A 9501-nucleotide genomic window follows, 5' to 3' on the forward strand; every position below is an offset into this window, starting at 1 on the left:
GGGCCGAGCCGAGCCGAGCCGAGCCCCGAGCCGAGCCGGGCCGGGCCGAGCCCGCAGAGCCGAGGCGAGCCGGGCCGGGCCGAGCCGAGCCGGCAGGATGCTGCAGCGGGCAGCGGCAGCGCTCTTCAGCAATCCCGTGCATTTTTTGCTCCCTGCTTGCTTGAAGTTTTTACCTTGTCTCCCCCACGTCTATCTCGGATTGACCACGATTCTGACTTCCTGATTTTCTTTATTCCACCTCTTTGCCCTTTTTAATTCCTTCTCCCGCCCGTCTCCCCCTCCTTCCCCCCCACGTCTTTTCCATCCTCGCTTTCCCTTGTCCCCGTTTCCCTATCAGACTCTGAATATCCCAAGCCCCTTTACCTCAGGCTCTGGGCTTTAAAACGGTTTTGTCAAGGGCAGAAGAGTTTTTTGTAGGTTTCAAATCGTTATTAAGTGTCACCAGCAGCTTATTGGAAGGTGCAGTGCATTAAACTAAATCCATGGCTAGTATTACATAATATGCCCTCGAATGTATATAAAAGATGATTGTAATTCCATCTGGATTTCTGTTGATATTAGCAAACCGCTCAAGATTTCCTCTTGAGGTTTAATGGGCTTTTTGAAACCTTTGACTGGTGCTGGATCAAACAGATTATGATTTAGGAAAGGGCAAAGCACACACACTCATGACATCGTAGGAATTAGTGAAAGAAGAAAAAAAAACTTAGTAGGTCATCTGCCTAATCCATCTTCCAAAAGAGAGTAGGAATGTCCCCCATACAATAATGGATGGGCATTTTTCTAGTTTTCTTTCAAATGCTCCAAATATGTGGCTTCCTCATTGCCCATAGGAATTTAGGTCAAGCTGCCTGAGAGAGAATTTTGTAGCAACTTGGGATTTAAACTCCACTACTGCTATTCCAAAGTAGTTTGTTTGTTTGTTTGTTTTTTCTCCCAGACAGCACAACTGTACAGTTGCAGTTGGTCATTTATTTCTTGCCCATCATCATGGAAGGATTTTGGCCATCACTTTCCCTAGGTTGAGAGCCCAGGGACATTCACAGCTGAGAAAATGTCAACATCATGCTTAGTGTGGCCAAAAGAGTGACTCAAATGTCAGGACTTGCTAGGAGAGCAACGAAAAGGAAAATATTTTACACTGGAAAATGTGTGCTGGACCTGTGTTCTGCATGCTGCTGGAATTCTGGTCTCACCTTCTCAAAAAGGCCATAGCAGAGCTAGAAAAGCTTCAGAGGATGCTAGCAGTGATAATCCATGGCTTGAAAGGGTTCCCTAGTTAGGTACATGCACACTGGCAAGAGGAACCAGAGGGGAGATGTGAAAGAGGTTCCTCACATCTTGCGCAGCATGGGGAGGGTGAGCAGGGACTGGTGGCCCTGGCTTCCAGCACAAAAGGGAAAGGCCATTAACAGACCACCTGACTGTACAGAGGTGATTCTTCGTGCAAACACACCTGTGGAGCCCTTTGCCATCTGAAAGCAGGCAGTTGATGTCATTTTGAGAGAGGAAAATGAATTAATTAACAGGAGAGAAATCCACAGAGAGCAACAAAATCATAGCTTGCTCAGAAAGGTCCTTCCATGAGAAATGGCTCATGGCTGGGCTTGCTCTCTTTTTGCCCTTTGCTCTTGTGTACATTGACAGTCACCTGCCAGCAGTGAATACACCTCTCAGATTTAATGTCATACCTGTGTTAATTTTGTGCTGCCCACAGCTTTCCTAATGCCCTTATTGCATAGATTTGAATACTAAAAGGGATGAGTGGCTTTCAGTGGGAGAATGTCACTGCTGTACCAACATGTGGCATATCGTGGAAGTTGGAATCATCAAAAAACATCATTATGCATTGAGTCACTGAAGAGAGAGAGCACTGGTTGCAAAGAAGTTTCTGTCACTCTTCTAAAATGTGACAGAAATAATCAAATCTAGCTGTGGCCTGGGGACAGTGACCTTAATTTAAAATCAATCAAAAATCCCTCTCTCAATGGCAGCTGATTGTCCCGTTTGCTTTCAGACTGATGCCCTCCCAGGCCTGCCATTGTCAGTGCTATTATACAAGTGGGTAAGCATTGTGTTGTCTCTTTGTTTTCCCTCCTCCTCCATGTCTTTGCAGCTGAGGTAGCATGGTCTCAAACTTCTCCGTGTTTCTGGCAGAAGAATTTTTTTCCTGTGCATTAATTTATAAGTCTGTATAAATTTAAATCTTATAAATGTATAAATCAGTATGGCTGCTTTATCCATGCAGCTTCTCCAGAAATCTGCCAGTTCCATATTGTATCTTGGTACAAAAAACTAGCTTTAGTGAGGTGGGTTGCCACACAGGAAGCAAACAACAGCAAGAATGAAAATGAAGGAGCCCAAACTATGTATGTGAATGACCTTGGTCAAGTGACTCATGGTTGTAGTCTTTTATGGGACTGATCCCATAAACTGTTTTCACACTGTTTGTGAATATGCAGGATCACATATTCAGGTAGATCAGGATAGTCACCATTTGCCTGTGATGTTGCTTCACCTCCACCTAAATCTCGGCATGAATTCATGTACATGGCACTCCTCAGCTCCCATACAGACTGTTGGGTGTCTAAGGTAACTCTGTAGAGAGGATCTGCAGGAACCTGGTGGATTGTCTGTGCTGATAAATGTGACATCTTGCCTTTTTCCAAGCATGTAAAGCAATCAGCAGTGTCATTCATCTCACCCTATCACTTGATCACGTAGAAACTCTTTGATCCCAGGATAGTAGTATACAGTAGCAAAATTAATACTGCCAGGTGTGATTACTAACACAGCAATCCAGGATGTGTTGCAAGCTTTAAATTCTGCATAAGCAGCCACACTGCAAATGCTGGGTGGAGAGAACTGACAGACGAGTGCACACACACTGTCTGTTGGGAGCATTCAGAGCCCAGAAAGAGCACTCATTGTACCTAAAATAGGGGTTCTGAGCAGATGCAAGATTCATAGTGACAGAAGTAATTTTCAGGTATTCCTCTAATAATATATAGATAGTAGTAAGCCTGTGGCAAGTCCAAATTGAGTACTGAGCAGTTTTTAAATTGTTTAAGGCATTATCTATTATAAGGAAGTTTATAAAGCTCCATCTCCATTATTTGAGTTTTCACAAGGTCATAATCCACTTGACCCTCGTGGTTTATTTCATCACTATTGTCCCTCAGAGGAATTATAACCTTTACCATTACCACCCGCTAAATATATCACAAGGTTTTAGTGATATTGTCATAAATCACCAAGCTCAGCTTTGTTGCTTGTAATGTGACCATAGTACATACTGTTTTTTGATGCAGTGATTGTCAGCCTGATCTAGTTGTAGTTCTTTAATTATTTTATAGTGGGAGGAATACATCCTTGGAGATATGAATGTGTATTTGATTTCCTTTAACATTTAAAAATTGCCTTTTTCTAAGGTAGTCTGAACTTCAAGCTCAGGCTTTTTAGGCAAAGTTTCTGCAAACAAACATGGAAAGTACAAACTTGTGGATATTAAAATCAAGCACAGTGGCTTCAGGAACGACATTCTCACAATTGTTTATCTTTTCAATTAACTGTATGAGCATTCATTAGAAATCATATGTAATTTGATCATCCTGAAAGCATTTAGTGAGAAGAACAGAGATATCACACATAGGCAAGGTTCATTAGTATATGGATTTTTAAAAGGATAAGCTGTAGGGAAGCTAATGATAACTGAGAATTTTGGATAACAGTAATGCATATAACTATGCTGCTTTTTACATTTCCATCTGTTTTCTAGCAGAAAGTTGGTCCCATGTCAGCTCCCCAAAAGTGTCAAAGAGAATTTGCCATAGCAAAGATGTGCTACAAAAGTCAATCTTCAGTTGCACTTAAAGATCAGCTAGCATCAGAAGTTTGCCTCAAAACTGTTTTGACAAGACATACCTTGCTAAGCAGTAATTGGGATCCAGTCAAGCTGCTTCTGGCTCCAAAAAGGATTAACCATTACTATAAATCAGGCTTACTTGCTGGGACTGCTGGGACCAAAACTTCTTTGCAGCAGCATCTGCAGAAGTTTATCTGTCTGACAGGATATTGTGGGGCAGGTCTGGGCATACAATACCATTTCTGGTGATGTATGGCAAAACACCTTGAACCAAAAATCTCACATCTGATGAAACTGTGGAAATCTATCTTTGGAGATGAGGAGGAGTTATCTGTCTTTATTCTACAGACCCTTCCACTGTGGCAAATGGAAGAATAGCTTCCTCCCCTCTCCACCAACCCACAAGCTTGTATGTTACAGTGTGTTAATTTACACCTGAGTTAGTCACTCTTCAACCTTTATGGTCAGCCAGGAGAAGTAAGCACTTTAAAGATGCAATTCATTTGACCTTTCTTAGAGATGCACTTTAGGAAAGAGAGAAATCACTCCCCAAGTGTCAGTGTTTCTCTGTTGACCACAAAAGGACCAGAGAGTGATTAGTTCAGAGGCAGGTGTCTATATTGCAGGCTGCCTACAGGCAATTAGGCAAATACCAGTCAGATTTTTCTATAATGCTGCTCTTACAGTGGCTGTTAAATTATTTTGCAGAGATTTTCATTTCTATATCACAAGTATACAAAATAACATATTTTTCTCCTTCTTTTACACGTTTTTATTTTCAAGCAGCATTATGTTAGCAGAGCCTGCATGTTGTATTGGAGTTGATTATGTTGGTCCTCTGTTCAGAATTGTTTTCAGCTCCTCCTGAGAAATTGGCAATTTTTGCACTCCTTCACCCTGTGAGTTTCACCAAATATTTGTCTGACTTAATGTAAAGGTGGGAAAAGGGCACATTTTACACCAAGGGAATGAATACAGCATTAGAAATATCTCTCATCACTGTATGTGACTAGAAAGCAAAGATTAATACACACACTTTTTTTTTTTTTTTTTATCACAGGGCAAGATTTTAAATGCTATTAGTAATGAAAGATCCATGGCAGTAATAGTCACTGTACTGCCAATAAGCCCACTGAGCCCATGTTCAGTACATCTCAGAAAAGGCCCAAGGCTCAGATGTCTATCTCCATGTTCTTGTATTCCCAACAAGCAGTGAATAATGCATTAGTTTTGCTTCAAGCATCCTATTTTGAATATGCTTTAGCCAGAATTATTAGCTTTCATGTAGTGTATATTGTTAACAGAGGTCATGCTCTGCACCCATCTAGTGCTGTCTCCAGAAGTGCCCTGGCAGAGCACACAGAAATGTTTTACTAGAAATTCTCATTGTTGGTTGTCACCATGAGGTCCCCTGAGATGTCCAAATTCCAGGTATTCCAGATCCAGCTGGAGGCACTGAGAATGTGTCTGCAAACACCACCTGTCTTTGGCTCAGGCTCAAAATATTTACAAAGCAGAAGGAGGCAGACTTATATTGCAGTGACCTGGGAGGACTCTGAATTTCTGTGCTCATATTGCTCTGTGGAGGTCAGCCCTTAGACCATCTGCCTCTGCTCAGGCACTCCAATATGTGTGCTGGGCTGTGTTGAGAACATCTGAAACTGCAAAGACAAGTAAATCCCTGGGGCTTCCCCTCCACCTGCCTCTCCGTACATGCCAAGGTGAGGATAGCCTGAAGAGAGCCTTTCTTAAACCCTTAGGTCTTGATGAGGGCCACCAGTGACCCAGTAGTGATGGTGACCCTACTCACCTGCTGAAACTTGAGAAAGGGGTTGCACAGCCCAGTCCTGAGGTGAGGCCATGCTCTTGGTTGCTGTGAAACTGTACCATTCTCCCCTTTGGCAGCTGTGGTGGTCTAAAAAGAGAATTATCTTTCAGAGTTATAAAGAGAGCATTGTTTAAGATAAATGGTGTCATTTGCAAAGGAGTAGGCGTTTACTCACACAGATGTGTACACACACACATACGCACACGCGCACATCCCTCAGTTAAGTTTCCACAGCTACTCTTAGTGCATCACAGCCAGCTGTTAAATCCAAAATAGCAACGGGTGCACATCATACGCCCTCTGTATTACCATTTGAAAGGGACAGTTCCTTGGGAGGATGGGAATTTGACAGGATATGAATATGTCTGAGACTCTATTAGGCACTAATTCAGCAGGACTGGCTGAATGCGATGAAGAAGCAATGAGGAGGAGAGAATCTCTTCAAATTTGAGCTGATTGGTAATTTTGATGAAAGCCCTTTAGTCTCATTCAGTGACTGTTAATTACCTCTGGAAATTAACAGTTATTTTTCTCTTCAGGAAATGTTGTTCGCCTGCCAATATAGAAAGATTAATTAAATTCTTCCATGGATGAAGGTGAAAGTAGGGTCCTCGTGGTCAGTGCACATTTTGGCTGTAGATGCTGGGATATCATGACAAATTCCCTTTTGAAAAGAGCAGTCCAACTCTTTCCTTGTGTGTTTTCTCAGGAAAATAAGGTGTCCTTGTACTTCTGGGGTAAGGTTGGCTTGGATGTGCTCTCACCAGGAAAGCCGGGATGTGGGAGAGCTGTTAAAAAAGGGAGGGAAATGACCAGCCTGGAAGTAATTAGAGAAAGCCTCTTGTACCACTTAAGGAGAAATAATTAATATAATGGACAAAGGTATTTGTGCTTCAGTTGAAGGGAAACCCTCAGCTTAGACTCATCTATACAAAGTATCACAAAAGTTAATTGCTTCAAAAAAGTGGTAACTTGAACCTCACATCCATAAACTATGCCAGCTTCTCCTACCAGTTCTTATTTATTTGATCTTGGCGCAGCCTCAAAAGCTGCTTTTGTCAGTGCTAATGATGGTACTTCCACTACTCAAGAGTTTATTTCCAACATCCACTATTATGCTATTCACTCCTGCTGTGCAGATTTTAAAAAAAAGGAAAGACTGAAGCAATATTCCAGTGAAGCTCCTGTGCAGGGTTGGTGCAGGCTTTTGATGAAGTTCTTGATTTAAAGCTGTGAAACAAATACCTGGGCATAGTTGTTACAAATCAGAAAACATCATGAAAGGAAAGGAATGCTGTGTTCCTAAATCTATTTTTTTCTGGTGGGAAGGCCTTGCATTAAGTTTTAATGATGGATTAAATAGATGAGAAGTCACTTGGAAGCCCAATGAGCAGAGATTTCAGGCTGCCTCTCTCAGGATCACAGGGAGGAAATGAGGCAGCTGAGAAGAAGCTCAGCATCAGGAAGGAGGCAGACAGGTCAAACAGACAGGCTTTCCAGAAGCAGCCTGGCAGAGAGCAAACAAGCAGCTGCAGTCAATCAAAGCCAGCAAGGCAGCCAGCTCCAGAGCTTGCTCCTGGTCTGCAGTGCAAGCCAAGCCGCCCCCAGGAGCCACTGGAGTGTTCCCACCCTGCATGCAGCACTGGGAGGCAAGCTGGCATCACCAAGGACCTTGCCAGGAGTGTGATAGCTCCACTGGGGCAGGATGTTAGTCCACATGCCAACCTTCCCACCTGCAGAAGCTGCCTGCCCCACCCCTCCATCCTTGTGCAAGATTTCTCTGGATGCTGAACTGCAGACCTCAGAAAGGGGGTGTCCAGGAAAATCCAGAATTTGGAGCCTTATCCTGGTCTCAAGGGTATTTTTCACGCATTTTCCAGGATCAGCAACAGGCCAATGCAGCAATGAAAAATGCAACCTTTGCTTACCTGCTTGCTTAGACAGAGGCATGGGATACCATCCTGTAGGTTTATCCCACAGCAGCATTGAAGGATTAAACAGTTACACTTTGAAGATTCTGTCATAGATTAAAGACAAGTCTATTTTGGCTCTTGACTGTTCCCTGTAGAAAGTGAAGAGGAAATTGTACTTGGCCCATTGGCAAGTGTCATAGAAGCTACAGATTTTACCTCTAGTCTACTTTAAAGTGTGTTTTAAGGTCAAGATATGAAAGCACAGCAAGAAGCAGTATTTGTTACATTTTGCTTGGGCTCTAACTTTAGAGGTTGCTGCCAACCCAACGGTGGTATCTTTTGGAATGTGATAAATTTGGATATCAGTAACTTAGAATCTGTTCAACTGAATCCATGCTGGGAAAAAGCATTACAAATTATGAAGACAGTCAGTAAGAAGTAAATAAGTGATTTAAACAGAGAAGATGGTATGGAAAACAATAAGACTTTCACACAGGAGACATCTGTTCAGTGGCCAGTCTGGAAAAAAAACAGAGAAAGAAGAAATTCTTCTATACAGTCTAGCCAACCTAGATCCCTCTTTATAGGTTTTAAATAATGCCACACGTGGAACAAATATATATTTTCCAAAGAAAAACATGGACAGTCTCAGTCATGTTCTTATGAATGCTTTCTATTTCTTTCCCAGCTAAATCTGTTTACAAAGTTGGACTCAATTCTGCAAGTCGCTTCTTCAAAACTACATTTTTTGACAAATTTGTTGTTTGCCAAAAACATTCTCCCGGCTTTAATAAAAAAAACCCAAAAGCAAACAACTAAAATTCAATGGATTGGAAAGAATCCAGTAGGCTTTGGTTCAGTCCTTGTAAAGCAGCAAGTAAACATTTCCTGAATGCTTTAGTGAAGTATATGACTCCTTCAGTCCTCCACAATCTTTGTGTAGAAGAAGGGTGCTAAGCACATGGATGAATAACTGGTTAGATTTGTTTCATCTTCAGTTGAGAAGGCAAGTTAAATCTTCAGCCTCTGGCACTGACATTAAACTGCCATGATTATTGTCACAAAACTTACTCCTCTTCCATGGCACACAAATCCAAGTGTTCCAAAGAACATTAAAAGGTAAGTAAATAACTTCATGAACAAAATTAATGAATGCTCATAAGTGAAATAGAGAAAACTGATGCTACCTGGAGTTATTCTGTCCTATTTGAACTTGCTTTTAGCTTGTCTGCCTTCAAGTAATCATGTCATAGCAAAGAGAAATGCAGAGGCATTGTGACCACAGTTCTCATGGTGAATGTGGTTTTCAGGCTGCTGAAGCTAGAGTGGTGTTTGGTATCTCATGGGAAATGAGAGAGAAAACGTCTATTAGACATGTTAGATGAGCAGTGTCTCAATTTCCTAAAAGATACTGGCTTGAATGCCATCCTCTGAGACAGAAAGATACAGTGATACACACACATACATATGATGGAAAGATAGATATACATGTGTATCACTAAAGGACACAAAATTATTCACATGAACACCTTTCAGTGTTAGAACAGGAAAGAACCAACCTGTATTCTCTGACTCCAGTATTTCTAGATTCTCAACAATGACCAAGGATTGGATAATTAAGTTACCACCTTTCCAATCTCACTGGTCATGCGAAACGTCCATCAAAAGATGTTTCTTAGAAAGAATGTGATAAACAACTCATGTTTATAGAACTTTCATGGGAAAGTAACTAAAACTATGAAAACATTATCAGAAGGCTTTAGTTTTCAGGGTAACATATGTGTTTATGTGTAAGCCAATACTAGCACTGAACAAATGGTTCAAAACTGAGGTGGAGGTGCACATGGACGTCTGCTTCTTGCTGCACCTTTCTTTCTCCTGTCCAGAAGTGCTGA

Source organism: Parus major, chromosome 1 (assembly GCF_001522545.3).
Source record: "Parus major isolate Abel chromosome 1, Parus_major1.1, whole genome shotgun sequence".
NCBI lineage: Eukaryota > Metazoa > Chordata > Aves > Passeriformes > Paridae > Parus > Parus major.